This window comes from Clytia hemisphaerica, unplaced genomic scaffold (assembly GCF_902728285.1).
Source record: "Clytia hemisphaerica strain Z4C2 unplaced genomic scaffold, Clytia hemisphaerica genome assembly, whole genome shotgun sequence".
NCBI lineage: Eukaryota > Metazoa > Cnidaria > Hydrozoa > Leptothecata > Clytiidae > Clytia > Clytia hemisphaerica.
The window spans coordinates 61,890-71,036 of NW_027103344.1; positions in this window are offsets into that span (position 1 = coordinate 61,890).

Below are 9,147 nucleotides of genomic sequence, written 5' to 3' on the forward strand. Positions count from 1 at the left end.
TGTATCCCCATCAGGTGATACAACCTTTGCTTTGGAAGAAGTATACAATGCTTGAATAGCATTTATAATTTTCTCAGGGATACCATAGAGACCTAGAATTTGAAACATTTTTTCTCGACTGATCGAGTCGAAGGCCTTTTTGAAATCAACAAAACATATAAAAGCATCTTTATTGAGTTTCCTCATTTCTTCCAGAATTCGTCTGATAGATAAAATTTGAGAGAGTGTGCTCCTGCCCTTCCGGAAACCGTTTTGGTTTCTCCTAAGGAGGGGGTCAAGAATAGAAACAAGACGGTTAAATAAAAGTTTGTTATAAATTTTTGCGGCAATTGGCATCAAGGTGATACCTCTGTAGTTTGAGGCTAAGGTCAGATCACCTTTTTTGGGAACTGGAATGATACCCCCTGTTAACCATGCAGAAGGTGGCACAAAATCGTTAAATGTATGGTTACAAAACTCTAGAAGGAGGTCAAGAAAAATAGGGTCTTTCCATAAAACTGTGGGTATATTGTCTAGACCGGAAGATTTATTGATAGAAAATGATTTTAAAGCTATTTTAAGTTCATCTTTAGTAAAAGACTCTGTTGAAATGTGTAAGAGATCAAAAACTTGGTTCAGAGGAAGTTGGTCAGGTCCTTGAAATGAGCAAGCCAATTCTCTTTTCTTTTCTCTGGAGATCCTCCTTTGAGCTGGATCGATGGATGATCCTTGCGCCCTGACAGTTCATTGATTGTCTTCCAAGCAGCTGAGTGTTGATTGGAAAAATGAAGATGTGAAATAGAGTCAATTTTACCCTGAATAAAAGATGCTTCAGCTGTTAAATAAGCTTCATCTAAATATTTTTGGGCGTCAGCAAGGCGTTTTGAGGTTCTTCTGGTTGCGCGAGATAGGTGCCTTGCTTTGACTTTATCGTATTCATTGCGTGCTGCGATGACAAGATCATTTTCAGACAGGTGTGTTCTTTTGGTTTTAACTTTTTTGGCAAAAGAGAGAGACAGACATGTTCATTTGCGTCTACCAAAGTTTGGTATTTCTCTTCAATATTGTGATCGGGACGAGAGAGGAGGTCAAATCTATGTTTCACTTCAACCGCAGAACTTGTATAAACTTGTTGCCAATCAATAGATTTCAGAGGGTTGGGTTTGCACTTTTTAGAAGATCTCAAACTTAGACAAATGTGTGCAGAAACGACTCCGTGGTCTGAGCCAACAGAAGAAAAAGAAAAATATGATTGAGCATTTCTGACACTGTTTTTCCATTTATTTCGGACAAGGACATAGTCTATTTGGGATTTAGTTCCAGAGGGATGATGGAAAGTCCAGAGCTTATTAGTATTTTTCATAAAAAGTGTATTTGTAGCAACAAGCTGATGTTGTAACATAAAATCAAAGAATTATTACCATTTCTATTTGTCGATTTATGGTATGAAAATTTTACATTATCATTCCCTAACTTGGCATTAAAGTCGCCAGCTAATATAAGAAAGTTATGCGCAGGAATAGAAAGGATAGTTTGAGAAAGAATGGAATAGAAACTATCGACATCAACCTGTTCAGAGACATTAGTTGGACTGTAACAAGCTACAAAGGTTGTTTTAGGGTTGCTATCGGAGAGATAAAAGATTTTCTGCTGCTCTAGAAGAGAGTAGCATACCAATACCCCCGATTGTTGTTCCCTGGGAATTTTTCCATGCTGAGGCGGTTTTGGTTACAAGCTTGTTTTTACCAAGATTTGAGTGGAGGAATTCAATGTCTTTGTGTAGAAATCTATGCTCTTGAATACTGAGCACATCGATTTGGAATTTGGAAAAACACGAAAGAAGCTCTTGTTTTCTACTAACAAGAGATAGAGAGCGCACGTTGAAAGTGCTAAAAATGGCTGGATGTTTGCAAACTAGTAGTCTTTGTGTTTTAGGTTTTGTTACAGACTCAATCCTATCACCGTCAACTCTCTCTGGTGAGTTTGGAGAAGACGGTTCATTGGTTTCGCGGGAAACAAGGTGCTGTTTAAAGAGTTATTCATGGTATTTCTTTCGATAGCTAAATGTTTCTAATTAGCAGTGGGCTATAGAGACTTTTTTTTTCAAAATTAAGTTTGCATAATTTTTTTTGGTAGGTTGGGACTCAAATAACATAAATCTAAGATATTTTTGGATATTTCCAAAAAATGGCGGTTCTCCGCCCTTTTTTATGCCCAAAATGGGCCATTTTCGGGCCATTTTGCTTGGAAAAAAAATCTAAAACCTGCTGTGTTGGTGCTACAACCATCAAATTAGGCTCAAAATGATCCTTGGAAAAAAGTAGGATTAGAATGTAACAATTATATACCTCTGCCATATATATAAACTTAAAAAATTAGGTTTTTCGGCCAAAATTGACCAAAATTGCGAAAAAACAGGGTTTTGCCTGGAAAAAAATCTAAAATCTGTTCTGTTTGTGCTACAAGCCTCAAATTAGGGTCAAAATATTCGTTGGAAAAAAGTAGGATTAGAATGTAACAATTATATACTTCTACCATATATGTAAACTTCAAAACATTTGGAAATTGGGCCAAAATTGACCGAAACTGGGGAAAAAAAGGTTTGCCTGGGAAAAAAATCTAAAATCTGTTCTGTTGGTGCTATGAACCTCAAATTATGCTTAAAATATTCCTTGGAGGAAAGTAGGATTAGAATGTAACAATTATATACCTCTACCATATATATAAATTAAAACAAGCTAGATGCTGAATGGACCTACCTGATGATGAAAGTTAGATAGCAATGCAAGGAGAAAAATGAAAAAAAATCAGTCAGAAAGCATAACGCAAGAAATTCATCATTGATTGATGGTAGGGGGAGAGGAAAGGGTTGTAGGGAAAAAAATAAATAGAAAGTTCTGGTCGCAAAAATCAGTTTTATTGACAATTGAATCATGCTTGATGGTGAGCATTGTTATCAATAATGTTTTTGTGTGAAAAACATAGAAAATATAAGGAAAGAATCCAATGAAAATCTGCAAAAACGGCGATTTCCGGAATTTTCAACCGGAAAAAAAATTTTCTCAAAAATCGAACTCGACCATGTTTTGAGCATTGCGAATACGCATCTTTCTGCAAAAAATCAGAAAAAACTAAAAATAAAAATTCGAGAAAATGTCAAAAAACCGGTTTTTTCCGGCATATTTCCGGCATTTTCGGCCGGAAAAAAAAGTTTTTCGAAAATCGGGCTCCGTCACATTTTAGGTATTGTCATATTGCGTCAGTGTGCAAAATTTCATAAAAAAATATAAAGTACAGCTCGAGAAATTCAAGAAATACTGTCTTTCCGGCGAAAATGAAAATGGGTTGTTCCAGCGACTTTTAAAATAGTTCTGGCTTCAAAAATCAATTTTATTGAAAATTGAAACATGCTTGATGGTGGGTATTGCTATTAATAATGTTTTTCAATGAAAAAACAGGATTTGAATGAAAAAAAAAACAACCAATTATAAGGAAAAAGTCCAATGAAAATCTAGAAAAACGGCGATTTCCGGCATATTTCAGGCATTTTCGACCATTTTCTCAAAAATCGGTCTCGACCATGTTTTGGGCATTGTTAATACGCATCTTTGAGCAAAAAATCAGAAAAAACTAATGATAAAATCTCGAGAAAATGCCAAAAAAACAGTTTTTCCGGTATATTTCCGGCATTTTCGGCCGGAAATGAATTTTTTTCGAAAATCGGGCTTCGTCACAATTTAGGTATTGACATTTTGCATCAGTGTGCAAAATTTCATGAAAAAATAGAAAGTACAGCTCAAGAAATTCAAGAAATACCGTTTTTCCAGCGAAAATCGGCTGTTCCGGCGATTTTTAGAAAGTTCCGGCCTCAAAAATCAGATTTATTGACAATTGAATCATGCTTGATCGTGGACATTGCTATTAATAATGTTTTTGTGTGAAAAAACAACGAAATATAAGGAAAAAGTCTGATGAAAATATGCAAAAACGGCGATTTCCGGTATATTTCCGGCATTTTCGACTGGTAAAGATTTTTTCTCAAAAATCGGACTCAGCCAAGTTTTGGGCATTGCTAATACGCATCTTTATGCAAAAAATCAGAAAAAACTAATGATGAAATCTTGAGAAAATGCCAAAAAACCGGTTTTTCCGGCATATTTCCGGCATTTTCGGCCGGAAAAGTACGTTAATTGAAAATCAGGCTCTGTCATATTTTAGGTATTGCCATTTTGCATCAGTGTGCAAAATTTCATGAAAAAATATAAAGTATAGCTCGAGAAATTCAAGAAATACCGTTTTTCCGGCGAAAATAGGCTGTTCCGGCGATTTTTAGAAAGTTCCGGCTTCAAAAATCACTTTTATTGACAATTAAACCATGCTTGATGGTGGGCATTGCTATCAATAATGTTTTTGTGTGAAAAAAAAACAACGAAATATAAGGAAAAGTCCGATGATGTGAAAATCTGCAAAAACGGCGCGATTTCCGGGATATTTCCGGCATTTTCAGCCGGAATAGAATTTTTCTCAAAAAGGACTAGGCCATTTTTAGACATTGTTAATACGCATCTTTGTGCAAAAAATCAGAAAAAACTAATGATGAAATCTCGAGAAAATGCCAAAAAACCGGTTTTTCCGGCATATTTCCGGCATTTTCGGCCGGAAATGAATTTTTTTCGAAAATCGGGCTCCGTCACATTTTGGGCATTACCATTTTGCATCTTTGTGCCAAAAATTAGGAAAAACTAATGAGCCAATCCCGAGAAAAGCTAGTAACGAACGAACGAACGAACGAACGAACAGAGGTTAATTTATAGGACCTCCACCGGGGTAGGTCCAAAAATTAAGTATTTAGGCCGAGATAGACCGAAACCGGGAAGAAACTGGGTTTTGCCTGGAAATGAAACCTAAAATCTGTTCTATTTGTGTTACAAACCTCAAATTAGGCTTAAAATGTTCCTTGGGAAAAAGCAGGAATCGAATATAGCAATTACATACCTCTACCACATATATAAAATTCAAAAATTAGCTATTTAGGCCAAAATGGACCGACACCAGGAAAACGCTGGGTTTTGCCTGGAAATAAAACCTAAGTTTCTTCCCGGTTTCCGTCCATTTTGACCTGAAAACCTAATTTTTTTAATTTTATATACATGGTTAGAGGTACATAATTGCTACATTCTTATCCTGCTTTTTTCCAAGGAACATTTTAAGCCTAATTTGAGGTTTGTAGCACGAACAGCGCAGATTCTAGGTTTTATTTCCAGGCAAAAACAAGTGTCTTCCAAAAAAAAGCTGACTCTGCAGAAAAAAGGAAAACAAATGAAAATGAAAACATAGATTCATTTAGAAACAAAATGGCTGTTGACTGGAAGTCTAAATACATGTGGCTGATGTTTTGATGTGGTTTTTAGTAGTTTTGAAAGTCTTTAGAGCTTGTGAAAGAGTTTTTATGGTAAGTTGATTATGTGTGCTTGCCAGGGTTTCCCAAGTTCAGAAAGTCTGTCAACAAGGGTTCACACACAGACTGTTTATAACATTCTGTGTCAGACTAATCTACCTGCACCAAGCTCTATAATTTTAGAACTTTGTGAGGTGAGGTATTTTTTGTTTTTTCTAAAATTACGAGCTTGGATTCCCAGGCTAGTAAATAACTATTCAATAAATGTCATAAAAATACAGCGATTTTCAACACTAAAGTGATTAACATCGTCTTGGATGAAAAAAATATGTATTTGTTTTATCTAAGAATTAATATAGCAGAAAGAAGAAAGGCAAGTGTTGACGTAAACTTGATGGAAAAAAGGGCACACTGTTAATCTGACTGAACTTTTGAAGATTGGCTCTGCAGGGCAAGGGCGCCAGACTTCCAGAAGGAAGTCATCCTTGGGGAAGACTTAAGTAGTCAACCCGCATACCCTATGAACATATAAACGACTGGACATCTATCTTTTATTGTCTCTTTGAAGCGAGCTTCGTTGCCGCCTGTATTTCCAAATTGGTATAAAAAATCCGACAATATTCCGTCATAATTTTATTTCTTTGAATTGTTTAGGTAAAATGATTGATAGAGCTTGAACATTACTCCTACTGCACAAAAAAATTATTTTCAAATTTTTTCACGAGTTTGCAATATATTTTATCAACATTTTCAACTCTGAAATGCAGAATTTCAACTGCGTGTATACTTTTGAATCCCTTTTGTCACTCCAATAATTTTTTTTATGACTTGAAAAAAATAGCTTGCCAAAGTTGAGAGCTGTGTCATAAGAATATCGAAATTAGAATGTGACTTTCTAAAAATAGACACTTTTAAGTCAAAATTTGGAAATATTAGTCGGAGTTTTGACAAGCTGACGATGATTTTGCCTCTGTTATCTTTGTTATGGTATAGATAAAAGACTTGAGAAAAGTAGAACAACAGAGACTTTTGTCGAAGTTTTGGCGTTGTTAGCAAGGTATTCCCAAGAGGTATATCATCAAAATTTATTGTTTCATTTGATGATTTTAACGAGGCGGCAACGAAGCTAGCAGTGTTATCTTCAAAAATACAAAGGAGGTAGATGTCCAGTCGTTTATATGTTCATGGTGTGACTGAACCAAATGTAAAGTCGAATGACACTTTGATAGAGCATTAGAGATAGAGATAAGAGCATTGTATAGAGCTAATTGTCTTTCAAGCCATAACGGTAGTTAAAGCTAGTTAAAGCAAAAAGTGTTAAGTAGAGTACAGTTTGGTGCCAGTAATTAAGTATCGAGTTCAAACATGATTCTGAAGGTCTATTTCTATTGATCGCGCGAGCGTTTACGCTAGGCCAAAATTTCCTAAAATAGCACATCGACGTCACGAATTAAATTTTCTTGTACACAAAATGCGCTCTTGTACGCTTTTGTTCTCTTTTCTACGCTGAAAATTTTCAACTTTTTTGAGCGTACAGGAGCGCACATCTCAATTGATAATTTTTCATCTAATCAAGAAAGAGAAAAACTGCTGAGTAGACAAAAAATGTAAACGTACAGATTGTGTTCAAGTCCACCTCTTTGATGATGGAATATGTCATTCTTTTGGCATTTGACAAACCGAACAATTGCGTGGAACAATAGAATTCAAAAGAATACTGCAAGCAATTACAAATGCCAGGCTGGTCTAAATGCAGCCTTTCATGACGTTAAAGTTATTGAGAATTGTTTTTGTAAAAGTTATTCATAAAAGATGTGACACAGAGAGAAACTTTGATAAACATTGCAAATTTAGTGAAACACACACAAGAACTTTTCTTTCTATAGAAGTGGTACGACTTGGTACTTTTTCGGGACACCGTGTATAAGATATCTATTTTGTGAAACGACGGGGTCGCAATGGCTGAATTCTCCCCGTTTTAGAACATTAGAGGGGTTAAAAAGCTTCATGAAATTTGAGACTCTTGTTAGGAACACTTTTCCAGAGCTGCTAGTCTTTTGATGCTTGAAAAGAAAAAAAACTGATTGCTATAGTTTTGCAACTCTCAAACGATATGAAATTAGAATTTGTAGATCTTCATAACCCCACCTTCAAGTTACCCATACAACGTTTCCTCTGGGAGACAGGAGAGAGAGAGCGCGCGCCGGTCAGATATATCTTAGGAATCTGAAATATGCATGCAAAAAAAAGTCAATGTTGTCTGGCTCAAATATGCATTTCAAAAAGATCATTAGGATCTTTTTACTGTACCTCCTCGACGTGGGATCGCTTAGGGGAACAGGGTCAGTTTATTAATGGTTGGAATTTTTACTTTTTATAGAAAGATTTGACTCTTACCCACACTGACCCACACCCTGACAGGAAAAACTTTAGTTAACGGGTTTGTTGGATTTTTTCTTTAGGAGCCACTTAGAGTGTATACAAAACTTTGGAATCAAAGGTCATCTAGACGGGGTTTTTTCATGACCTAAAATCAATAAAAAAACCTTCAAATGCTTATAACTTCTGAGTCACCTATCCATCCAATTTTTTTGTGCTGACAATTGATTTGGAATATTTGATGACGCCATCAACTTTATAGAACAGCATTGATTTATTTTAAGCGTAAATTTTCAATGAAGACAGAAACCCGACAATAAGCTCTTTATCTTTCAGAATCTTCAAACAGAATCGAAATATCTATACATCAAAAATACTCGAGGGAAGTAGATTCCCCCTTGGGCTACAGGCTACAGAGCTAATGAATATGCTCAGTTTGCAAAATACTAAGTTAATAATAACATTTTTTCGAAGTTCCATCCAAAGTCACCACTGAGTATAAAAATATTTATTTCCTACGCGATTTTAAGGAAAGCACCTAACAAACTTTGTTTATCTAACGAATTCTAAATCCTTCTAGACCATTTGATTTTGTTCTAGTGAATAGTTCTTCTTTAATGGTTTGGTTATTTCTAGTACTGTAGTACTCTAAACAGCTATACTATCATCAAATTTTCAAACCACTTATGACAGGAAATTGAAGCTCCGGCGAGATACATCATGAATCAGACTTACCCAATTTATGATACAACGGATACAAGTATGCGTGATCCGATCACTGGATTATATTTTGTCAAAGTGATTCATAAATGTGGAGGTTTCCATTACATGCATCCGAATTTATATCGAGATCTAATGGAACAACAGGATAGAAGAAATAGACGCAGAGCTATGAGATCTACTCAGTATGGGTCAAACCCACATCCATGATCTGCTGCTCCTCATTCGCAAGACAAATATATAATAGGTCAGTGAAGACAATCCACCATACATTCGATCCAGCCCTGTAAAAGAATCATCGCATTCAAATCAATATGCCAATAATCCGGCAATTCAAGCTCAACATGTCACAAACATTTTTGAATGTTGTACCAGGGCTTATTGTACATTGCTGTAGATTGAAAATAGTAAATTGACTTTTTGTTATGTCCAGAGTTTTGGATGTATGTTTCATTTTGTACAGGCTAGTATTTTATGACACGTCCTATGTTGTAAAACTATGTTTTAGCTTTTCGGTTTGATAAAGTTCGTTTTTGGAAACCTACAAGTTTTGAGTTTGGGAGAGAATTACCGGCTACGGAAAACGAAAAACATAATAGCATAATAACATAATATAATACGTTAGGCTGCTGGCACCCACTAACGGATTCGTGCTCCTTATAGAGGATGCT